Genomic DNA, 12,071 nt, shown 5'->3' with positions numbered 1-12,071 from the left:
TCGGCCGCAGGATATTGCGAGGCACAAGTGTAACGCTGTTCGCGCGGCCCGCGCGCGCTGAGTATGGCGTTCCCCGCCCGGTCGACAACACGTCTCCTGGTCTGCCCCGTATGGGGCCACATAGCCAGTCATGGCAGTGGAAGAAGGAAGAAAGGAAGGTGTGTGTCTGCATGTGCATTTGTGTGTGTATGCGCGCACATCTGTGTGTGAGAGAGAGGCAGACAGACAGATAGCATATGGTGGGAGGGATCAAGGTCTGACCTCAGAGTTAAATGCTGACGGTGTTACTGTGGAATAGCAACAGTGCGAAATCGGGCAGGGTGGTTAATGGCCCACACTGGAGCCGAGTAGGAGCGCCAGTGGTTGAGGGCTAGCACAGGAGTAGCAGCAGCTCCAGCCTAGGAAGATCAGCTTCTGGATGAAAATCTCCCTGACACAGTACTAGTAGGTACCAAGCTTCACTAGCAGATTGCCGGCAGGGGCGCACGGCGAGCACCCGTACATCCCTCAAGCCACCAGAGCCGCAGTACTTGGACACGATCCAGGTGCTTACCCGCCAACAATGCTGAGAAGGCACTGGAGCCATACAGGAACTTATGATCGAGCATGACCACAGACTTGAAATACAGGGTCCGGCTTTGAATACTGAGACAGTGACGTCTCCTCCACAGAACACCACTCAGCCCCACCATTGCATTATTTTCGCTTTTTCATGATTTTTACAATTGTGTTAGAGCACACAGCACTCGATGCAACATTTACCAGTGACTAAATAACTCCGCGTCTCCGACCACAGCTGCAGCGTTCCTGTGAGCCTGTTGGATTTCCGCCAGTCTGTTGAGAATATCTTCATCTCGTCACATGTGAGCCTGTGTGGTTCATCCGTATCGTGGCACAATTACACAGACACGATTTCCAACACAGGCCGGTTCCGTTGCTCGAACAGTCGAAGGGTTGGCGGTAAGAATCTCTACGCCGTCTGTGGCTGCATGGGAACTTGGCGAGTCGTCGTCTTTCTCCATAAATCTTGATCGTCACGCGAACAACAGCCACTTTAAAATATAATAGCCTAAAAACTACGACACAACAGCATCAAGCTCGCCCCATCAGAAGGACACGAATGACGAGCGCTAAGACGGAGTAAGAGAGACAGGGTTAGCGAGAGCTGACTAGTAGTGTAGGTACGCTGTCATCTCCTGAGGTGGTGGGCCAAGCAGCGAAGTGAAACGAAGGAAGATAGAAGGCATACGGAGGCACCAAAACCCATATCCAATAACGTCACGGATCGCGCGGCCAAGGGGGCTGCAGAGTCACTGAGTGGCAAAAGAGAGCAGCTGAGAGTTTTGAGTTTGAAAGTACAAACGGTCAAACCACTGAGTTTGGGCGGAAGAGATTCAAGACGAGAAGAAGAAGGCAGCAGTTAGTAATGGATGGCGAGCAAAGCGAGGTAGTGGAGTTTTCATCAGAGTACAAGAAGTTGGATGAGGCTGCAAAGAAAAGGTACGACGAGAAGCTAAATTTGATCGCGAAGGGAGCGAAAGACCCGTACTGCATCAGTGGCCATCAAGGCGATCATTTGTCAGACTTGCTTCCTCTAGTGGAATATCCGGATTTGTACAACTACTTAATTACAGCCCCTAGCCCGGTAACGAAGGAAGAACTGAAGGCATATAAAAGTCTCGACGGTCACAAGTTCTTGGTGGCAGGGTGACTGGGAGATGTGAGTGCGTACGAGGCGACATCGGATCATGAAAAGAGAGTTGTGAAAGCAAAGGTGAGACACTCCCAGTCAGTCAGCAGCGACCCTCTCACACCGTGGATAGCTGCAGAACACAATGGCACTATTATTTGCGCCCACTGCACCTGCAAAGCGGGGCTGAGTGAAGCATGCGCCCACATCGCTGCTTTATTGTTTGCCTTGGAATCGCACACTAAATTTGTGTCTGACAACGCCTGCACATCAAAGGGATGTGTGTGGTTGCCACCGTCCATAAAGTCAGTTGACTACAAGAGAATAGCTTATATGGATTTCACCTCCCCCAGCAAGAAGTCAAAGACATCCAAGTCGTCTGCTGCTTTACCCAGCCCAACATCTCCTCCTGTTATTTCGGCCAGTGCACCAACAACGTCAGAACTGGATGGATTTTACAGCAAATTGTCCGAGGTGGCAATGCCAGCCCTGCTGTCCATCGTGCCAACTTACGCAGATGCATATGTTTCAAAGCTACCATCTGATATTCCTGCACCACTGTCCAACTTGTATGAGGAGTCGATGGTCTCAGCCAATTACACTGACTTGCTTGACCGATGTGATGCAGTGTTCTCGACAATTTCTGTGACACCAGATGAGTGCATGGCAATGAAACGAGCAACGCGCGAGCAAGCAAAGTCAGACTTGTGGTTTATGTACCGTGCGGGTCGCATCACTGCCTCAAAGTTTAAAGCCGCTTCCCACAGTGACGCCCATCAACCTTCTGTATCACTGGTGAAGGCAATTTGCTACCCACAGAGTATGAAGTTTACATCCAAAGCAACAACGTGGGGATGTGAACATGAGCAAATTGCCAGGGATGCCTACAAGGTACATGTGATCAAGAAGCATACGGCATTTCAGCTTTGTGACAGTGGTCTTGTGGTCCGTAGCGACTATCCTTACCTTGGTGCCAGCCCAGATGGTGTTGTGTCTTGTGCTTGCTGTGGCAACGGTGTAGTGGAGGTTAAGTGTCCCTACAGCTGCTGTGACAATGTTATTTATTTAGCATTGGGTCAGCTATCTTCACCATGTTGGTATGCTTACATGTTTCTGTTGTATTGCATTGGTGCTTGTTCCCTTGGCCTTTGTGTCTTGCATCAAGAGTTAGCGTGTGCATGCTTAGCTGTGTGGCTGACTCATGAGTCATGCTGATGCTTGCGAGCTGTATGCTACGGTACGTGCTGTGTGCGGATCATTCTGCTGCTGGTTCTACATATGACGTCTTTATTTCTTTAGTACAGCCATAGTACTTGCTGCTTTGTCCAACTGTCTTATGCACGTTTCCTGTGACCTCGTGCATGAGCACGTGGACCTGAGTTAGTTCCGGAGATGCAAATGTTCCGGGCTCGAGGTAGTAGTTGGCGAGTTCCTTTCGATCTTCTTCAGATTTCTCTTGGACTGCAACGTTCGTTATACTATAATTTGGTAATGCTATAATTATTATCTGTATCCCTGTATTCCCCTGGATTGGCTGTGGTTGTGCCTGGTTGGGGTTGGGTCGTTGTGCAGTTGGAGTCGCGTTCCGTTACAGCACCCACTTCTGGCATGTACGCACGTGCACACTTCTGGTCTCATATGCGTACTCTACCGCATACTCACGCATTCTCAAAGAGAGCGAGAGAGAGGCTGCATTATTGCCTGGACGAATGAATTGTCCAAGCTATCACTGCATGACCAATAAAGGAAAGAAATAGTACATGTGAGTCAGGGTAAAGCATGCAAAGATAAGAGAGAGAGAGAGACTGCCTTATCGCCTGGACAAGTGAATTGTCCAAGCCATCACTAAAAGACCAAGAAAGGAAGAAATCATACATGACAGTCAGGGTGAAGCATACAAAATTAGAAAGAGAGAGAGAGAGATGGGGATTTTATGAAGGACTTTGACATGAAGTTTGATGCAAAAAGGTTAGTATGATGAGCCCTCACGGAGTCGAAACAGCTAGCTGTCCGGAGATGGAGCAAGCACTACTATACACATCCAGCTATCCAGCTCTGGCTTTGTCTCAGAGCTAAGGATACATCCCTGCTAAGCCAAAGGCACGACTGACTCACAGCATTTGCACAACGCGCAGCACACAGTGGCAATCTTGTCAATGACAGCAATGTTTGCATCACTGCTGTCACGCATGAGGAGGTTGATCGGCAATGTGGATTGCAACAGTGTATACTTGTTGCGTAGCACACCAATCACAAGCTCAACATGAATCCGGACTCGGGAGAGCCGTCTCGCTTTGTCAATTTCAATTCGAGACAACTGGCTCTTCCCTCTCGTGAATGGTGGGATCACAAGCTCAGCACAGTACAGACCTACGCTGTCTTGTACAGTGAAGCCCCTATCTGCCAGTACCTGGTCACCCGGGAGGAGTTTCTCCAGAAAGCCACAATTCTCGGTGATGTGCTTATCCGATGTCCTCCCACCCCAGGCTTGTGAGATGAACGATATTACACCTTGCGGTGTAATGGCAATGAGGAACTTGATCGTGTTGTGCGATTTATAATGTGAGTATGACTGCGCTCTCACCATCAGATCAGAGGGACGCTAGCAGAATACTTCGAAGCCGATGATGCACACACACTTCTTGAAATTCTTGGCGAACTCTGGCGGCATTGTCTTGCCTAGATCACCCGGATCTGGCCATCTTACAAGTGGCTTCATACGCACATACATAATGTTCACCCACTTCAGCACATACCTCGACACGGTACTCTGGGCCACACCAAAACGATACTCAAGGTCAGAATCATTTAAGTTCAGGCGGAGCTTCATTAGCGTCATCAAGAACAGCGTGAACAATGAGGTTGCCGAGCGGTGGTGACGCTCAACGTCGCTGGAAACAAACTCAAAAACAGTGATGAGCACAGCGTACGTTGGCAATCCGGTGTAGAGCTTCACCTTGTCATCATTACATATCAGATCGTTCTCAGAAAGTGCTGCTCCACCACGGAGAGTTGGGTTTTGGGCCCTTAAGGTGGCTCACGCCTATTTCAAAGAAATTAACGATTGCTCTGAAATTTTGGTGGGCGGTTGGTCTTAGGTAGTGTATGCAAATGGCGAGTTAAAAAAACGGGGTCTCAATGCTAACTTTTGAGATATAGGCGATGACAATTTCACTAAATTGTCAAATTTGTACAGGATTTGTGATGCATAGCGGACGGGTATTTCATCAAGAACCTGATTTACAATCTTCCTCATTTTTTGGTTATTGAATGGACTAACTGTGTACATGCCAATGAGAAAATAAAAAACATATGCTTCAATGCTCAATTTCGCCATATAGGCGCAGAATGCCTTTTTGATAAGTTAGCTTTGCTACAAGTACATGCACAACTACATATCCCATGTACACGTCCATATACATCTACCCTTCTCTACTAGCCCACCCTAACCCTGCAATACACATAGACACCAGTGTACACACACATACCACACACAAACACACACACACACACAAACACACACACACACACAAACACACACACACACGCATACATGCAAACACACACACGCATACATGCAAACACACACACACACACACACACACACCTGTCCTGTCGAGCCACTACCACTAGGGTCACGTGGGCCCCGGAAGGGCAGCAGAGAGAGAGAAAGAGCACGCCACCCGGTGGCGCTCCAGACACGCACACACATGCACACACACACACACACACACACACACACACACACACACACACACACACACACACACACACACACACCTTTGGACCTTTGGAAAGGCCATCGCCGAAGGTGATGATAGCTATTAGGCGAGGCAGAACACACACACACGCACACACACACACACACACACACACACACACACACACACACACACACACACACACACACACACACACACACACACACACACACACACACACACACACTACTACTACTGCTACTGTAGCATGGTTGCCCAAGGGCCACACCATTCCGAAAGAAGCCGGAGTCATTGTCAGGAGCAGAAATGGAGATGACGACTCAGGTCACTCTGTCGACGGAACTGACGGCTGCAGCGAGAACAGCGGACACAATATGACGCTCTGTCAGACTTGGTTGCCCGATGGCCACGGTCGCACATGTGACGTCTGAAACCAGGCACTGACTTGAATTGCCGATTGCATGTCAAACACAAGAGAGAAGCATGGACGCTGAGCGGAATAGATGATGCCGGCTCGGACACTTTCGATGGTTCCAGGGGCAAACAATGATGCACGCGCAGGCCACCACGAGAGTGAAACCACCTTCTGCATGTACCACACTGCACAGCACCACGCTGATCCTGGATGGGGAGACTTTGCTCTGCGCCACATTTGCGCCTTGTTTGTCACCTGGCTGGCGAAACGACCGATGGCAGATAAGACAGTCCACCCGCCAGGCAGACCTATCCTGAGCAACCTCATACCAGGCCAGACACACACACGCACCACACACACGCACAAACGTGCGTGTAAACAGTGACTAAACACACACACACACAAGGCACACACATGATCGCACGCCTGCAGACCATCGCTCCAATGAAGATAAGATTACTACTTCTTTGCGTAAACATGTTTGAGATAGAGTGTCACTCTTAGATGTGACTGATGCCATCAACCAATGTCAAGGAAAAAAATTCACGGTTCGGTTCGCGTCAGACTCGGCTAGAGGCCGAGTTTTCCGCATCCGTAGGAACGCCATCATCCTTCAAGGATCAAGGCGCAGATTCAAGGAAAGAATGTGTTCAATCTTCTTCTGCACACGTAGAAATCGGTTTGGGCATTTTCGATGATTTAGAATGTGAATATGACAATGTGACAGAGGCAGCCACAATTTACTGATTACTGTGCATTGATCTAGCTATATACACTGCAAGTGCACTGTAAATATTGTGTTACATGCACGTAGTTGTGAAGGGAGACAGTATACATGTACATTCACCAATGACACACCTGTCAGACAGCAGGTTAGGGCTAGTCAAAGTTATGAAGGCATAATATGCGATACGAAGGCACAATTTTGCGATGTACTTGAGTTTGTGAATATATAGTGGACTTTGTGTTCACACATACTCTACCAAATTGCCATGCACACCCTTGTAACACACACACACACACACACACACTTGAGCCTAGGGAGCATGATTGCTGTCAGCCAGTGTTGCTTTCAAATGCTTATTCTCGTCAGGAGTGATGTGAAACACATACTGGTAAATATCAATCTCTAAAAAATGCATCCTAAATAAAACGCTCAAGCACTGAGTCTAGTCAGAGTGATAAGACAATAAATTGAAGGAATTTCTCAACAAAAACTCAGTGTACCGCTGTGATCAAGCCGTGGCAATAACTATAGGATCTAGGAGAGTTCTTGGTGGACAGCGATTACCATAAAGAAATAGTGAGATACTACAGTAGTACCCTCTACTGACACAATGCAACCACGTTGTCCAGTACATGTTCGAATCAAAAATACTTTCGTACATTCGTGACCATTTCAATTTATATTCAAGGGCGACCTCCACAATCCACTGGCTTCAGAGTCGATTTATCATTATAGAACGGCCATTCTTGACAAAATAGTCAGACAAATTTTGCGAAGGATGGCGTTCTACTGTGGAAGGGACTCGCCAAGTCACTTGAACCAATTCAACGAAAATACAAAATACTCAGGTTTTACACATTCACGTACCCGTCTGTGCCGTCCCCCATTCCTTCCAAGACATCCACATAGACTCCAACGCTTTTATTCTACTCTTTTTCCGAAGCCGACCATGGGCATGGGCAGTGCCTGCTGGAAGGGACATCCCAACACTTCTCTGACAGGTGACAATTTCCACAAGTAAAAAATGCACCTCAAAAAAAGTAGCCAAGGGAAGGAGTGAAAATAAAGAAGAAAAAAGCTCACACTCTAGACTCGAGTACGAGAGTTTCGTACTCATATCAGGCCATCTGCTCGAGCTGGACCCTTCGAAACTGGAGTGCGCTACAGGCTCGCTACGCCAACTCCGCATGTCTTTTCTCGAACGTAGGATGCGCGAGAACCTGCGCAAAAGACGAGTTTAGAAATAGGCGCGAGCCACCTTAATTTCTTCACCTCCTCTCTCAGCAGCAAGTTCTCACATTTCAAATTATCGAATTCTGACTCGTGATGACAGCATTTACCACCGGTGTTTGGACTAGCTGAGTCGGTCCTATCGCTGCTCTCCACAGGGATCTCCACAGGTCATCACTCTTCTTTCCACCAACAAAATGTGCAGAGCACAGCCAAGTGTTTTGATTTGGTGACCACTTGTCACGACGAACAGCTACAGTCCACTTCTTCCGTTTCACAGGGTCTGTCATGTCGATGCGATGACAACGACGACAGGGTCTGCCGGAAAGCGGTAGAAACTGACAACCGAACCAACCTTAGACCGGTTACTGCAGCCAACAGCACAACAACTTTTGACCATCGTACTAGCAAAACTGCAGAAGGAATGACTCTTCCACAACGAAACAAAAAATGCCTCCTCCCTCATTAATAATCAGATCAGCAGCTGCTTCTCAAGTTAGTTCAAAAATTAGTTTTTTGCCACTCAGTCCCTCATGATGAGCTCAGCGGGGCACCGTTACTATGGAGATTGCAGCCTGTGACGTGTATTGCATAAGGCCTGTCACATACTAAGCAAAGGGCCATTTAGCTGTCCCTCCAGGAAATCGCGATTCCACGGATGCAACAAATTTCGCGATTTTGGCCAAAACCCGCGAATTTCTGAAAGTTCCGCGATTTCCCGCGTTTTTTGTTGTTTTCTGCACTTCTTTTTACATTTTTCTTCACTTTTCACGCAGTACAGTATACAGTGCTTTTCATGATCCTATACAGAAGCCTTGCTTGGTAGTTAACATGTTTTTCGTATGGTTGTAGTCAGGAGCACTACGCGTCCTCGCCTTGTAACATGCTGTCAAAATCGAAAAACATGTTTTCATGATCCTGTACGTAGGTCATTTGCACAGTACGCAAATTGCAATTCTAATCAGGGAGTAGTACAATAAGGTATTGTACTACTCCCTGATTCTAATGATTCAACAAATTTCGTGATTTGGCCCAAATCCGGAATTTCCTGCCAATAATTCCGCGAGTTCCTGGCAAGTTCTGCATCTTTCCGCACTTTTCGCCGCATTTTTTGTTGTTTTCTGCCGCAATTTCTTGCGCAAGTTTTCGAGGACTTTTTCCGCAAATTCCCGCAGGGACAGATTTAGAGTTGACAGCCTCAAAAATTTGAAAATCTGCTCATAAAACTCTCGATCAGAACTCTGCGCACTCTCAAATGGAGCGCACAGTAAAAAAACTCGGCGACGAAGAACGCTTCGTATTGACGCCCTGGACTGGCACGTCCAACAAACGGAACAGTGTTCTCTGATATTCTCTACGTGCTGGGTATGGTCGCGTTTACTTGGAAGCTCAGTGCATCACCACTTTCGATTTTGAGACTTGGCCGATGGACTATGCCGCGAGTATGCGCTGCTAGCTGCTGAGCGCTGGTCGCATAGGCCAGCAGGATCAACATGATTGTGCACTGCATGCAACGACTACAAACAATCATGTTCTGTACGCGCTGAGGGCGCCGGCCCCAGTCAAAGCGACTGGATTTCCATGTCCACGACAGTACTAGATCTACCTGTCTGCGATGGTAAGTAGATTAAAATGGACCTACAAATCTACACGACGGAAAATAGGAACAGTACGAGTAGACCCGGTACCCAGGTGCTTGAAGTCCGTACATGGTATCCTAACTAAGTTCTTACGCCCATAATGCCATGTTCTGTATTCGACTCAAATATTTTATGGAGGGGACAGTGTGGTATTCTCCTCACGTAGCAATTTTCAGGGATCTACGATAAGCAGAAGTCCCATACCACGCGAGTGGGTTTTCGAGTGTCCATACGAAATACAATTTTGGGTTACATTTCATGCAAAAATCAACTTTGCCAAGACCGATTTCGAACGGACACAGCGTCAAACAGACCTTCACTCAATCATCAAGAGCCAGCTTAGAGTTGAGAATGGCCAGGGGAGAAGAATTTACAAAGAACCACCAATCCTTGCAGAAAGGTTGACTCCTGGCATTTCCACCACTGTTTTCCCGCGGTTTTCACAGCGCAGCCGCTTCTTCTCTGAGCAGACTAAAAACAGCTTGCATTTCGGCGACAAACTACGCTTTTAATTTTGCAAGAAATAATTCTGGTGGAGGCACATGCCAAACATATCCCTTCGGTACTTTCGTCGTAACCGAGTACAGTCAGTATCGCCTATAGCGTTGGTGTTTGATTTTGAGCATTTTATCACTATAAGCGATATATTACTATGACCGATACTGCATGCAATGTATGCGAGTGAGGTGTCAAATGACTCAGCGCGCCGTGCACATACGCACTACATACATGTACAATGTCATGTAGCTGGCTGTAGCTCCTGACACACAAAATCAGCATTTCCTTATGACGGAGGCATATTTTGGCAACTTGTACGAGCTAAACTCACCAAACAACACTCACTGGACAAGTTCTTCACGAAGAAGTAACACAAGGTTCTCCTCTGCCATCACTTAATTTTACATCAATCACTATAACCGATGCAATAATAATGTAATAAAGGTCTTTTGAAATATGAATTTGATCACTATAGGCGATATATTACTATAGACGATTATTATTATACGCGATAACTGCGTATACTTAGTTATGTCAAATGAAAATGAATTTGAGAAATTGATCACTATATCCGGTATATTACTATAGCCGCCAACCTTATAGGCGATACGGACTGTAATTGCAAGTTAGCAATTAGCAGAAATATTGTGTGTATTTAGAGTCACCTCTGATCAGTACGGACTTAGAGGACCCTCTGCGACACCAACATTTTATATGAAAAATCAGTGAACTCCAGAGAAACAGATCGGATCGAAAGATGGCCTGGTTCAATCGAGCCTGGCCTCAGAACAAACTTGGACAAGATACCTTCCATCCACGAGCAGGATTCTGGCAAGTGATCATTGCTAGTGTGAGTTTCAGATCGGCAAACACACACTGTAAAAGTGTACGGACTTCGAGCACCTGGCCGCTGGGTCTACTAGTACTTAGTAGTAGTAGGTCTGTCGACGCGCGTTCATTCAATATGGCGGCCAAATATTAAACTTTTTCATTTTTTACGCGACCTGGCCTAGTCGTATGTTTGCAATTTCGCTCGACTTCCATCTCAAACGGGCAAGGTCAACCGAAACCACGGGTGTTTGCCAGGTCATTCGATAGAGTTTAGAGCTTGGACTGGCCTTGCCTTCGACTGTGCCGCCGCTCGAGCGATCTTCTTGGGTTGCCCACGCGCTACGCATGGTTTCTTTCTCGACGTGGGTGCAATTATTTTTGGATCGTCGCTCGATTTCAAGGGCTCACCAACCTCCTCGTCAGCGAATTTTCTCCGCCTCGCAGGCAATTTTCTAGTATGCCTCGATGTCCTAGCCTTTCGATTTCGTGTATTCCTAAGCTTGACGTGCATCACTGTAGCTTTTCGTGGACATTTTAGAGACATTATTTTGTTCAGAAATGGAGGCTCATGTTAGCATCCTGTCGTCGTATTGGAGGGGAGAAATACGCGTCAAGGAGTGGACGGACGAAGTATCGTGTGGCAGATCATACTGAATCCATTTTGGCAGTGTTTCATCTCAATGTGGATGAACCAAATACACCCTGAACATTTTTGCCACACTTGCAAATTGGCCATGGAATACACTGCTACTGCCAGGGGCCCAAAATTCTCTGGAGCTCCAGAGGTGGATGTACACCGCTCAAAGACTAAGAACCACACAGTGGGACAAACTGTTTGAAATGCAAGCCTTCCAAGCCTGGCAGGAAGTCCAAATGCAAAACACAAACGCAAGACAAACTTGCGGCATGGGAGAAAACGCGGGCCATTGCCCGCAAGCACGAGCACATGCACGGCGCCACCACTGACAGCAGCATCACCAACAAAACCTCGCCCCACCACACCAGTACCTGCCTGATCACTGGATAGTTTAGTCCGTTTGGTTTACAAATTCAAAAAAAGGCAGACAAAATAACAAAACTAAAAACACGAGAGTCGCATGGACCGAATCTGATGAGCAGCAGCACGTCACACCCGCATACCAAGCTTAGTAATAGTAGTAGTAGTAGTACTAGTATAGTATTTGTGCATAACGAAGGATGGTTGGAAGTCAAAACCAGCAGTAGATGTAGATTCCAGGTATATCAGAGACTTACTGATGCCAGCACTTTATCCGATGCCCCATCAGCATCAACTGTACGCATGGTCACAGGACCGTGA

General features: G+C 47.2%; 1 long non-coding RNA gene across 1 annotated transcript; it reads right to left on the bottom strand.

Moving 5' to 3' along the window:
• Positions 1 to 3,380: 3,380 nt before the first annotated feature.
• LOC135817929 (uncharacterized) lies at positions 3,381 to 8,309 on the bottom strand. The gene is made up of 2 exons (XR_010553595.1): positions 7,813 to 8,309; positions 3,381 to 4,716 (listed from the first exon to the last, which is right to left on the bottom strand). It is a non-coding gene; the product is annotated as an uncharacterized LOC135817929 (long non-coding RNA).
• Between the last annotated feature and the right edge of the window lie 3,762 nt (positions 8,310 to 12,071).

Source organism: Sycon ciliatum, chromosome 5 (assembly GCF_964019385.1).
Source record: "Sycon ciliatum chromosome 5, ocSycCili1.1, whole genome shotgun sequence".
NCBI lineage: Eukaryota > Metazoa > Porifera > Calcarea > Leucosolenida > Sycettidae > Sycon > Sycon ciliatum.
The sequence above is the reverse complement of the archived record's forward strand: the minus strand, read 5'-3'. Positions and strand labels throughout refer to the sequence as shown.